This window comes from Ailuropoda melanoleuca, chromosome 1, assembly GCF_002007445.2.
Source record: "Ailuropoda melanoleuca isolate Jingjing chromosome 1, ASM200744v2, whole genome shotgun sequence".
In the NCBI taxonomy this organism is placed as follows: domain Eukaryota; kingdom Metazoa; phylum Chordata; class Mammalia; order Carnivora; family Ursidae; genus Ailuropoda; species Ailuropoda melanoleuca.
The window spans coordinates 175,549,145-175,558,843 of record NC_048218.1 but is presented as its reverse complement, the minus strand read 5'-3'; the positions used below and the strand labels follow the sequence as shown (position 1 = coordinate 175,558,843).

General features: G+C 37.8%; 1 protein-coding gene across 6 annotated transcripts in view; it reads left to right on the top strand.

The window, feature by feature from the left end:
• Positions 1–9,699, top strand: part of IMMP2L (inner mitochondrial membrane peptidase subunit 2) — an 816,344-nt gene that overhangs the window by 28,034 nt on the left and 778,611 nt on the right. The window lies entirely within an intron of this gene.

The following is a 9,699-nucleotide window of genomic DNA, read 5'->3' as shown; positions in this document are numbered from 1 at the left end:
TAAAGAGTAATAACAGTCCCTGGACTGGCCTTTAGTTTCCTGGTTACATTGCATTTTCGAGTCCCACTTTTTTTTTTTTGTAAATGACCTTGCTTTCTCATCTTTGCACCTTTAGGGTCTGGTTGGCCTTGGATATTTTGAGAAAACTTCCTACTTCCCATTCCCAATCAAAGGAAAAGCTGTGTTTTTCTCCTTAGCTAGTAATGTGAATTTGAGCTGGTGTTTTATATTCACCTACAGGCATTTGTAGAAAGCAGTTTATTTGAGGCATGAGGGGTAGAGGTCAGAATAGGATTTTCATGAGACCCTGAAATCCTGCTCTTTTAAAAAAATTGCTTATTGCACTTACTGTTGAACCCATTAGAGACCCTGTACCATTTAAAAATAGGGCAGAAATAGGGTTAGTGTGAATAGTAGCTAAGAGAAATGAATATGAAGCAGTTATTGGAGAGTGGGCCAGATTCTGAGATCATGAGGTAGGTAAGGAACAGCAAAGCTGATACCTCAGGTAATTGTGCTCCAGGAACTGTGTGTTACCTGGTGTTTTCAAGGACATTTTCCCATTACTCATGTTATTGCCTGATGCTTACTTTCCAATATTCTTCTTATTTACTTTGTGCCCTTCTTTTTTTTTAGGTTCTCAATGTTATATTCTTCTCATTATTTCCCTTCACTCCTATTTCTTAGTTTTGATTGTTGAAGGGTTTTGAGATTTTTTTTTTTGAAAAGGATGCTTTTTCCTTTTATAGGCTATCTTAATTTTTTAAAAGCCAATTTCACACAGAGTGAAATGCTAAATAATGTGGTTTTTAAAAAAAAGATAGTAAGTATTCTGATACTGGAAGTATGTTCTTTTGCTAATTCAAAATGTTATTGTTTCAGGAATAAATAGGTTTATGGTGAATAGTTCAAAATTCTCTAATTACTTTGTTTGGGTTGTAGATGAGTACCTCTTCTGTTGCATTTACACATATATTTAAGTTGCCACATTGTTAGCTTAAAATCCACATTGCCTTTAGCTTCTACTTAATGACAGCAGTTATGCTTTTCTATTAAACTAAAAAAAAAATAGAGTGCAGTGTTGATATCCAAATTTTGTGATTATTAGAGTTAAAGCTTACTAAGCTTCTCCTTGCTAATGGCTATCATTTAGTAGAATTTTCCTCACTCTATAGAAAGCTATTCACTTGCCTGTTAATTTTTATGGTGAACTATTTTTGCAGAATTTATGGCATTCTAATAACTGAAATTTGAGATTGGGCCTTAGTTGTAAATGTGGTCAAATGGTGTCTATATGGAGTGAAAGGATAAAGATAATTTATAGGATTAGGGTGGACTGAATCAGCTTTTAGAGAGGCTCATAATACCACAGAATTATGGATTTAGTTTTATATGGTTTTCAAAAATATTGGAGTCGTGAGCGTTTCCATATTGCTAAGGAACAAAACATAGCAAAATAAAAAATAAGTATTAAATCCAGTCTTATTCCTCAATGCTCTTAACATATATCCTGTTTCTTGGTCTGGCCAGCATCTATCTCAGATAGGCCATAGATAAACCTTTACTTTCAGAATCATATTTTCCTCTTGTCTGAGAAATTTACCAAATATAATTTCTTCTTCTTCTTCTTCTTCTTTTTTTTTTTTTTAAAGATTTTATTTATTTATTCGACAGAGATAGAGACAGCCAGCGAGAGAGGGAACCACAAGCAGGGGGAGTGGGAGGGGAAGAAGCAGGCTTATAGCGGAGGAGCCTGATGTGGGGCTCGATCCCATAATGCCGGGATCACGCCCTGAGCTGAAGGCAGACGCTTAACGACTGCGCCACCCAGGCGCCCCTAATTTATTCTTCTTTTATTTCCAACATTTTAATGGCAATTTTTAAACCTATAGAAAAGTTTTAAGAATTTTTTAGTGGACATTCTTAAACCCACCTTCTACATTTAAAGTCATGTTTTTCTTTTCACTTTTCTTGTGAATTTTTTTCTTGCAATTTCAGCATCTATCTTTCTTTGTCTTTTTTTCAATGGCTATTGTATAACTTATTCCTGTGGTCAAATTCTGGCATTAAGTCATATTTTTCCTTTATTTTGCTTTAAAAAAACCCTCAAATCACCTAAGACAGTGCTGCAATGTTGGCACTCCATAATTCTTGTTAATTAGCCAATATCAGTAAGTATGATAGTCCCTAACCAGTTAAATCCTAGAACAAGGTTAAGTTCAAAGCAGAACAAAAGTATCACTCTGTTTAATAGGTTTCCCATTACCTAGAAGATCGGCTTTACTGATTTTATTGCATGTAACAGACATCTATTGTTAAGTCTATTGTTCTTTTTTGATTTGTTATTGCTAGTCCCTTTCTTTAGACACGGTTAATGCTTTTACCTGAAGAAACACCTTTTATTTTATGATCCAGCCATTGTTCTCTACTATACATATACTGTATTCAGATACTAGCTTTATGGGACTTTATTTTTCATTTTTTTTCTTTCCATACAAATGCTTACTTAGGCTATGTGTGAACACTTTATACCTCCAAAACACCCTGCAGGTTTTCTCGGATGAAAAAATTGTGGCTCAACCAGCCAACACTTTGTCCAAAGTCACATGATTGAATCATGATTTGAACTGAGGTCAGTTAGATTCAGAGGCCACCAACTTTATACTGACTTTCCCTCTTTGCTGATGCTCTCTCCGCAGAGCACTGCTGGCCTCTCCTTGGACAGAGGGAGGACTCCTTTTCTGAGGCAGAGGGAAAGCTGAGCATAAATGCTGTACATTTGCAAATTGGAGTCCTTAACAAAAACTCATGAAGTTGCATTTCCTAGTTGTTTTCTGGTTGTTTTTTCTCTCAACACAGTTATAGTAGAACATAACCCTGGAATTCATTTGTGTTTAGACATTCCTGACTTAAAATTAAATATGTCAATTTTAATTTCTCTTCTCTTGGTATCCAGATGCTCATCAGTTTACCAATAGGGAATTACAATTATCTCTATCAAAGAAGGAGTTTTAGGTCAGAACAGAGGACCATTATTATCTTCGTTAGGCTACTGGTGTTGACTTTTATTGGGTATATTTGCCAGAACATGGTTCGCTTTATGTCTAATTACATTACATTTATCCCCTTTATTATTTTTGGCTAGTTTTTCTTTATTCTTTGTTTTTTCTTACCGTTTTGTCCTTTCTGAGAATTTTTGAGTGAGAACTGCTAAGTCACATGAGTTAAAAGATAAAGAAATTGATGCTGGAGTTCACATTCTGAAGATTACCAGTTGTCTATTTTATAAGGTATTGTTTATTTGTAAAGTGAAAGGAGCAAGGTGGCCCTGAATTTTTTTAAAATTGGTTTCCATAGATTACTTTTCCAGATTTGCTTCCAATAGAATCAAAATTGTTCTCGTTCAGGGGTGCCTGGTTGGCTCAGTTGGTTAAGCATCTGCCTTCAGCTTAGGTCATGATCCCAGAGTCCTGCTCAGCCAGGAATCAGCTTCTCTCTTTCCCTCCGCCACCCCCCGCCCCCGCCCCGCTCCAAGCCCTGTTCCTGGGCTCTTTCTCTCCTCTTTCTCTCCTCTTTCTCTCTGAAATAAAATCTTTGTGAAAGTTGTTCTAGGGGCACCTGGGTGGCTCAGATGGTTAAGTGTCTGCCTTCGGCTCGGGTCGTGATCCCAGGGTCCTGGGATCGAGTGCTGCATGGGGCTCCCTGCTTGGTGGGAGCCTGCGTCTCCCTCTCCTGCTGCTGCTCCCCCTGCTTGTGCTCTTGCGCTCTGTCAAATAGATGAATAAAATCTTAAAAAAAAAAAAGTTCTAGGGGTGCCTGGGTGGCACAGCGGTTAAGCGTCTGCCTTCGGCTCAGGGCGTGATCCCGGCGTTGTGGGATCGAGCCCCACATCAGGCTCCTCTGCTATGAGCCTGCTTCTTCCTCTCCCACTCCCCCTGCTTGTGTTCCCTCTCTCGCTGGCTGTCTCTATCTCTGTCAAATAAATAACTAAAATCTTAAAAAAAAAAAAGTTCTCATTCTTCCTGCTTTTGCACACACTTAGGTTATTTGCAGACTGAGGTTATTGGTAGCAGGAGCTCCTGGAGAGATCCATGGAGAAGGGTAGTCTGACCATGCGTGGTCGTCTTCTAATTCCTTGTGATCTTGTAACAAGTCCCTCTTGGAAGGAACTTGATTTTGGTCTGTCTTTTGGTGTCTTAGCATAGTGTCTAGCAAAGTAGACAATGTAGCAAGAATGAAAATGTAAGCTCTGTGAGGCCCAGGACCACACCTACCTTGTTGTGCATTGTGTACTCATCCCTTACTTAGCCCAGTTCCCAGATACCTAGTAGGTGAGCAATAAACATATATTGAGTGAGCAGAGAATTGGGTGTCTGATTTGCTTGAATCCCTGCTCTTACATTCTCTGATGCTCATAATTTGATACATAGTTTGAGTTCAGAAGTAAAATCTTGATTTGGTTCTCCAAATGTGCGGGCTTATTATTGTGATTGAAAGATTACATTTTATATAAGATACTGCCTTGTAATTTATTATTTTCCTCTTACCGTCAAACCTCCCACACAATTTTTAAATAGTGTTTGTAATTAGGATGACTTGAGGTGTATTTATCCACCTGGTTGCTATGGATGAGTGACTGGTGACTTTGTAGAGGCTAAAATATAAGCAAGTTTAAGAATCATTTTAGATGAATTCATGCATGATCAAGCCATTACAAGCCATGAGAGGGAAGAGGCATTTATGGTGTAGGTCATTATGTGGTTGAGGTCAGCATCACCAAGAAACTTCCCCTTGCAGGTGCTATATAGCAGGTGGCAAATATGATTTCAACTGAATCTGAAAGCTTATTGTAAAATATTCTCAGTTCAGCAATGAACGAGGTGTGCCCAGTACTTAAGCATCAATTTTCTCAGGAGCAATGTTTTGAACCTAAATGACTTGCATGGTTACTAGAAGAATGAGGTTACTGATAAAAATTATTCCCTTTTTGCTGGGGATGGTTTTAGTAGCATATTGTCATTGCTTAAAGGAAATTCTCTCAGAGGAAACAGATGCTAGGTGCTTATTAGTATGGAGGTTTTAAACGTTGAGGGTGTGAACAAAATGGAAGTTTTAAACATTGAGGGTGTGAGCAAAAGACCAGATCATTCCAATGATTCTTTGGCAATTTCTATAGGAAAAAAGTACATAAACTTAAACAAAATGTGAATGCCATAGAACTTTAAACAGTTTATTTGTACAACTTCACATGGACATGTAATGCTTGTTTCATTTATGTATGGTTTATTTTAGTGATAGAAGGTTTTAAAAGTGTTTGACTTTTATGTGGTATAGGTGTCCTTTGCAATTTGGGTAGGATGGGACTATACTGAGGCTTTCTTTTGAGCCTTTGAAAATAGTGACAACCTGTTTGCAAGGTAGCTTTATTTTTTCCCTTGGCTTGGGCAGAATCTGTGCACCTTCAGATTGGCACTCCTCCCACATGCTCTGAGAGTCTCTCAGTAGAAAAATACTTGGTCAGCAGTGGAGTTGTGAAGATAGGAAGTGAAAGAGCAGTGGCTTTCACTATAATTAAACGTTCTTTGACGTGAATTGCACTTGTTCCAGCTTCTTCTCTGTTTCTTTTTTTTTTTTTTAACTAGCTGTTTAATAAAAGCAAAGTCTTTTTTTTTTCTTTTTAATACTTAGAGTCTCAAACCTAAAAGGCAACTTCCTGTCTCAGTAATAATCTGAGTGACTTTTTAAAACTTCAGTATCTGCTGAGGTCTTGGAGAAACAATTGAAAGTTTATGGAAATAAGAATGTGGGGCACAGAAGGGACCTTAGAAATTGAATCTAACCTCTTTCTTTTTATAGACAAGGAAACTGAGGCCTGAAAGTGAGTCGGTGAGACATGCAGCTAGTTATAGGCCACCTCAGGGCCCCGGACTCTCATTACTATGATCCTTCTTGGGGGCCACAGTGACCAAATGGAGTAGCAGTATGTAAGAGAGTGGATATTGGGAAAGAAGGGGAGGTTCAAAATTCTGGGACTCCAGTTCTAATACAACTTACGTTCTCTTTTCCCCTTAATTTACATTGTAAGCATGGATGTTACCCTGTAACTGGGATAGCTGCAGCATCATCATACTTGAAAGCTTTCCTAGTTTCTATTCTGCACATATCCCTACTCATTTAGTGAAGCTCCATGCATGCAGGACACAAGGAACAGCAAAGATAACACTTATGTTCTTCTGTCAAGTGTTTGCTTTTTTAATTCTAAGAGCTACAGATGTATAAGAGCATGTTTTCTATTTGCATTTGTCCTATCATTTTTTTTTTTTTGAAGTCTAAATTCTCTGGTTGTCTAAGCCTATTTGCCCTGATTGCTAAAGTATATTTTTGCTTAATATTTAGGTAAGGATAGGTTTATGTGTTTCAAGCCGGTTTATTAATTACTTAAAATAGTCAAGTAGTCAGGTTGGTTGTAATATGGATTGTCTGCAAGTTTTTCCTTTTTGAACCCAAATACTACTATGGGTGAGTAGAAAGGTAAGACTTTCTAAGGCTTTTCAAACTCTCAGGAAGTTTTCCAAAGCATGTAGCCTGCTTTGGGTAATAAAAGAATTACAGTCAGATATGTTTGCTGCATAAATAGGGAAGAATCTTACTCGGTGTTTTTCTTCTCCATAGGTCAGCAATGAGACTGGACTGAGAAAGGGTAGTTTATCATGATAGGAAATAAATCAGGACTGGTGTCATCCTATAGTATCTATATACTAAAGTGACTTCATAGCACCGTCTTTCTTTTTTAATTGTTAGAAACCAATGGAAGTTCAAAGAAGAAAGTCGTCATCATCTATATTTCCAGCATCTAGGATGAACCACTCAGCATTTTGATAAGCCTGCTTTTTCTATCTGTCTCTATACTTTACTAATTATACAGGTGACATTAGTTTTTAGTAAATAGTAAGCACAATAATACAAATATTCTATTTTAAATACTTTTATATGCTTATACAAATTTACATAGAAAATATTAAGTACTGTTTGTGGGAGTTTTTATTTATTTATTTATTTATTTATTAAAGATTTTATTTATTTATTTGACAGAGATAGAGACAGCCAGCGAGAGAGGGAACACAAGCGGGGGGAGTGGGAGAGAAAGAAGCAGGCTCATAGCAGAGGGGCCTGATGTGGGGCTCGATCCCATAACGCCGGGATCATGCCCTGAGCCGAAGGCAGACGCTTAACTGCTGTGCCACCCAGGCGCCCCTGTGGGAGTTTTTAAATGATACTGTATTGTATGCCCAGCCATCTATATATTCTCTTCCCTTAGCATTGGTGTTTAGCAGTCAATAACTAAATGTTTACTAAAATAAAAACTGATAATTAGCAAATAAACTGTATTTATACTTTATCCAAATTGAGCTTCTTTTAGTTTCTTAAATAGCTACATTTTACTTTGCTTCTAGGCTTTCATACATGCTACTCCTTGTGCCTGAAATGCTCAGGTCCCACTTCATTTGCTGTTTCCTTGGGAGACTTTTGCTGATCATTTTCTGATGGAGGGGCTTCCTTGCTCCATAGTCCCATGCTCCAGGGCATGGCCCTTTTCCATACTCATTTCCATTTAAAATATTTGTTTAGGGGCATCTTTCCTGGTACGGTGTAACCCCTTGAGAGCAAGGGCCATATCTGCTTTTCCACTTCTATGTTCTTAGCACCTAACTTATGGACTTGTGCTTAGTAGGACTGAATAAAGGTTTGAGAAATTGAATTATGAGCATGTTTTTACTACTTTGGAATGCAATTCAAGGGGATGACAAAATAACAGTCCTTTCATAGGTCACTACTGCCTCTCAACACTTCCTTCTCTTAGGTTCTCTCCCCTCCCCCGCCATTGCCCATCCACATCCAATCCTGTCATTTTAACCTCCAAAATATGTATCATAAGTCTGCTTATTATTATTTTTTTTAAAAAATAAGCTCTATGCCCAATAGGGCTGGAACTCACAACCCTGAGATCAAGAGTCGCCTGCTTCACTGACTGAGCCAGCCAGGTGCCCCAAGTCTGCTCATTTTATTCCATCTGTCACCACCACTGTGGTCCAGCCTACTGTCAACTTTTGCTCAGGACCAATAGAATAATCCGGTCTCCCTACATTCATCTTGTCGCATCCGATGAAACAGAGCAGACTAAAATGATAGCCTATTATGTAATAAACATAAATACTGTCTTGTGAAACTGTTTTCAGTTTTTATGTGCTGCATTGTGAGGGTACATGCGTTAAGTTGTGCGTGTATATGAGTGAGTACTTGAGTACTTGGTTGCTCTATAGAATGTATTTCTTACATTACATGGTCAAAGAGTTTGAAAGCCATTATCCTATACTGATAACTCTGGAGAATTCTTTTGCTCTATCAGGATCAGAAGACTATGTATTCTTCATTACCATGTGACTCCCTTTTGTATGTGTCTTTAAAGGAAGAATTCCTTTAAAATAAAGTGAGTAGTGAAGTCTTTTGGATGAAGCTATTTGGAAGTGATCCCACCTTTTCTTTATATGTTCCTCTGTCTCTCATTTCAAGTTTAAGTTATATAGGTCAGTGGGTAAAACCTTCAGATATGAGTACTTGGACTGAATTTAACTGTAATTTTTCTGCTTTTTTTTATATTCACTTATGCAAATAAGTAGATAACTATGCTTATTTCTGTATTTGTATTTACTTACTTTCTCCCTCCTTCTCCCTATATTGTTCATGAATATATTTCTTACTCTTTTTCTTTTCCTTCTTATATTCTTATCTATTTTTGGCTTCTTTTCATGTCTATAATATTAATATTATCATAACACTGCTCTCATTGGAAGTATGACTTTTGGGAACTTAAAAATGAAAAGTATAAACACTGTCCCAGTGTATGCCTTTCTGGTATGTGCTTGGTGTGAATTACATTTCTGGACCCTTTAGAACCTGCTCTCAAAAGGACAAGAAATCTTAGATCATCTCTTGGAAGCAAACTGACCTGTAGGTTTAGGGCTAAACAAGCCCTGTGGATGTGTTAAGGAACTTTTGAGTTGCTCTGATCTAGTCGCACACTGCAAAAAAGGAGAGGTTAAGAGACCTCCAACCTCACCGCCCCTTCACCTCCTCCTTCAATCCTGGGTAGCACATGGAGCTTGTCCAAGTAAGACTGTGAACAAAATGGTCATTTATCTTTCCCAACCATGAAACTTCTTCATCTCTTGGACTGTGTTCGGCTCTATTTGGTCTGGTGGGGTAGCATATCTTGATCTCTCACTATTTTGTTTTTTATTGCATGAGACAGTTAAGGGATTGCTTATTCCTAGAAAATATGAAAATTAGTCAAGTGGTTACAGGGTAAGTGAGTGTTGGTAATTCTCTGTATTGAATCCACATGCAGTGTTGTTGTTTTTTCTTGATCTATCATAGATTTCATTGTTGTATTAGGATCAGTAACTGCTGTAACACAGATCATATAGCAGTGGTTTAAACATGATGGAAGGTGGTAGATCTCTCATTTAATAGTTCAAGGGTAAGCAGTGCAGCACAGTTACAGTGCCTCTATGGTGTGGGGACCCAGGACCCTTCTGTTTTGTTGCTTTGCCGTCTTTAACTTGAGATGGCTACTCCTGCTCCTACTACCACCTTGTTATCATGGTATCATAAAAAGGGAAACACGAAGGGGAGGGCATT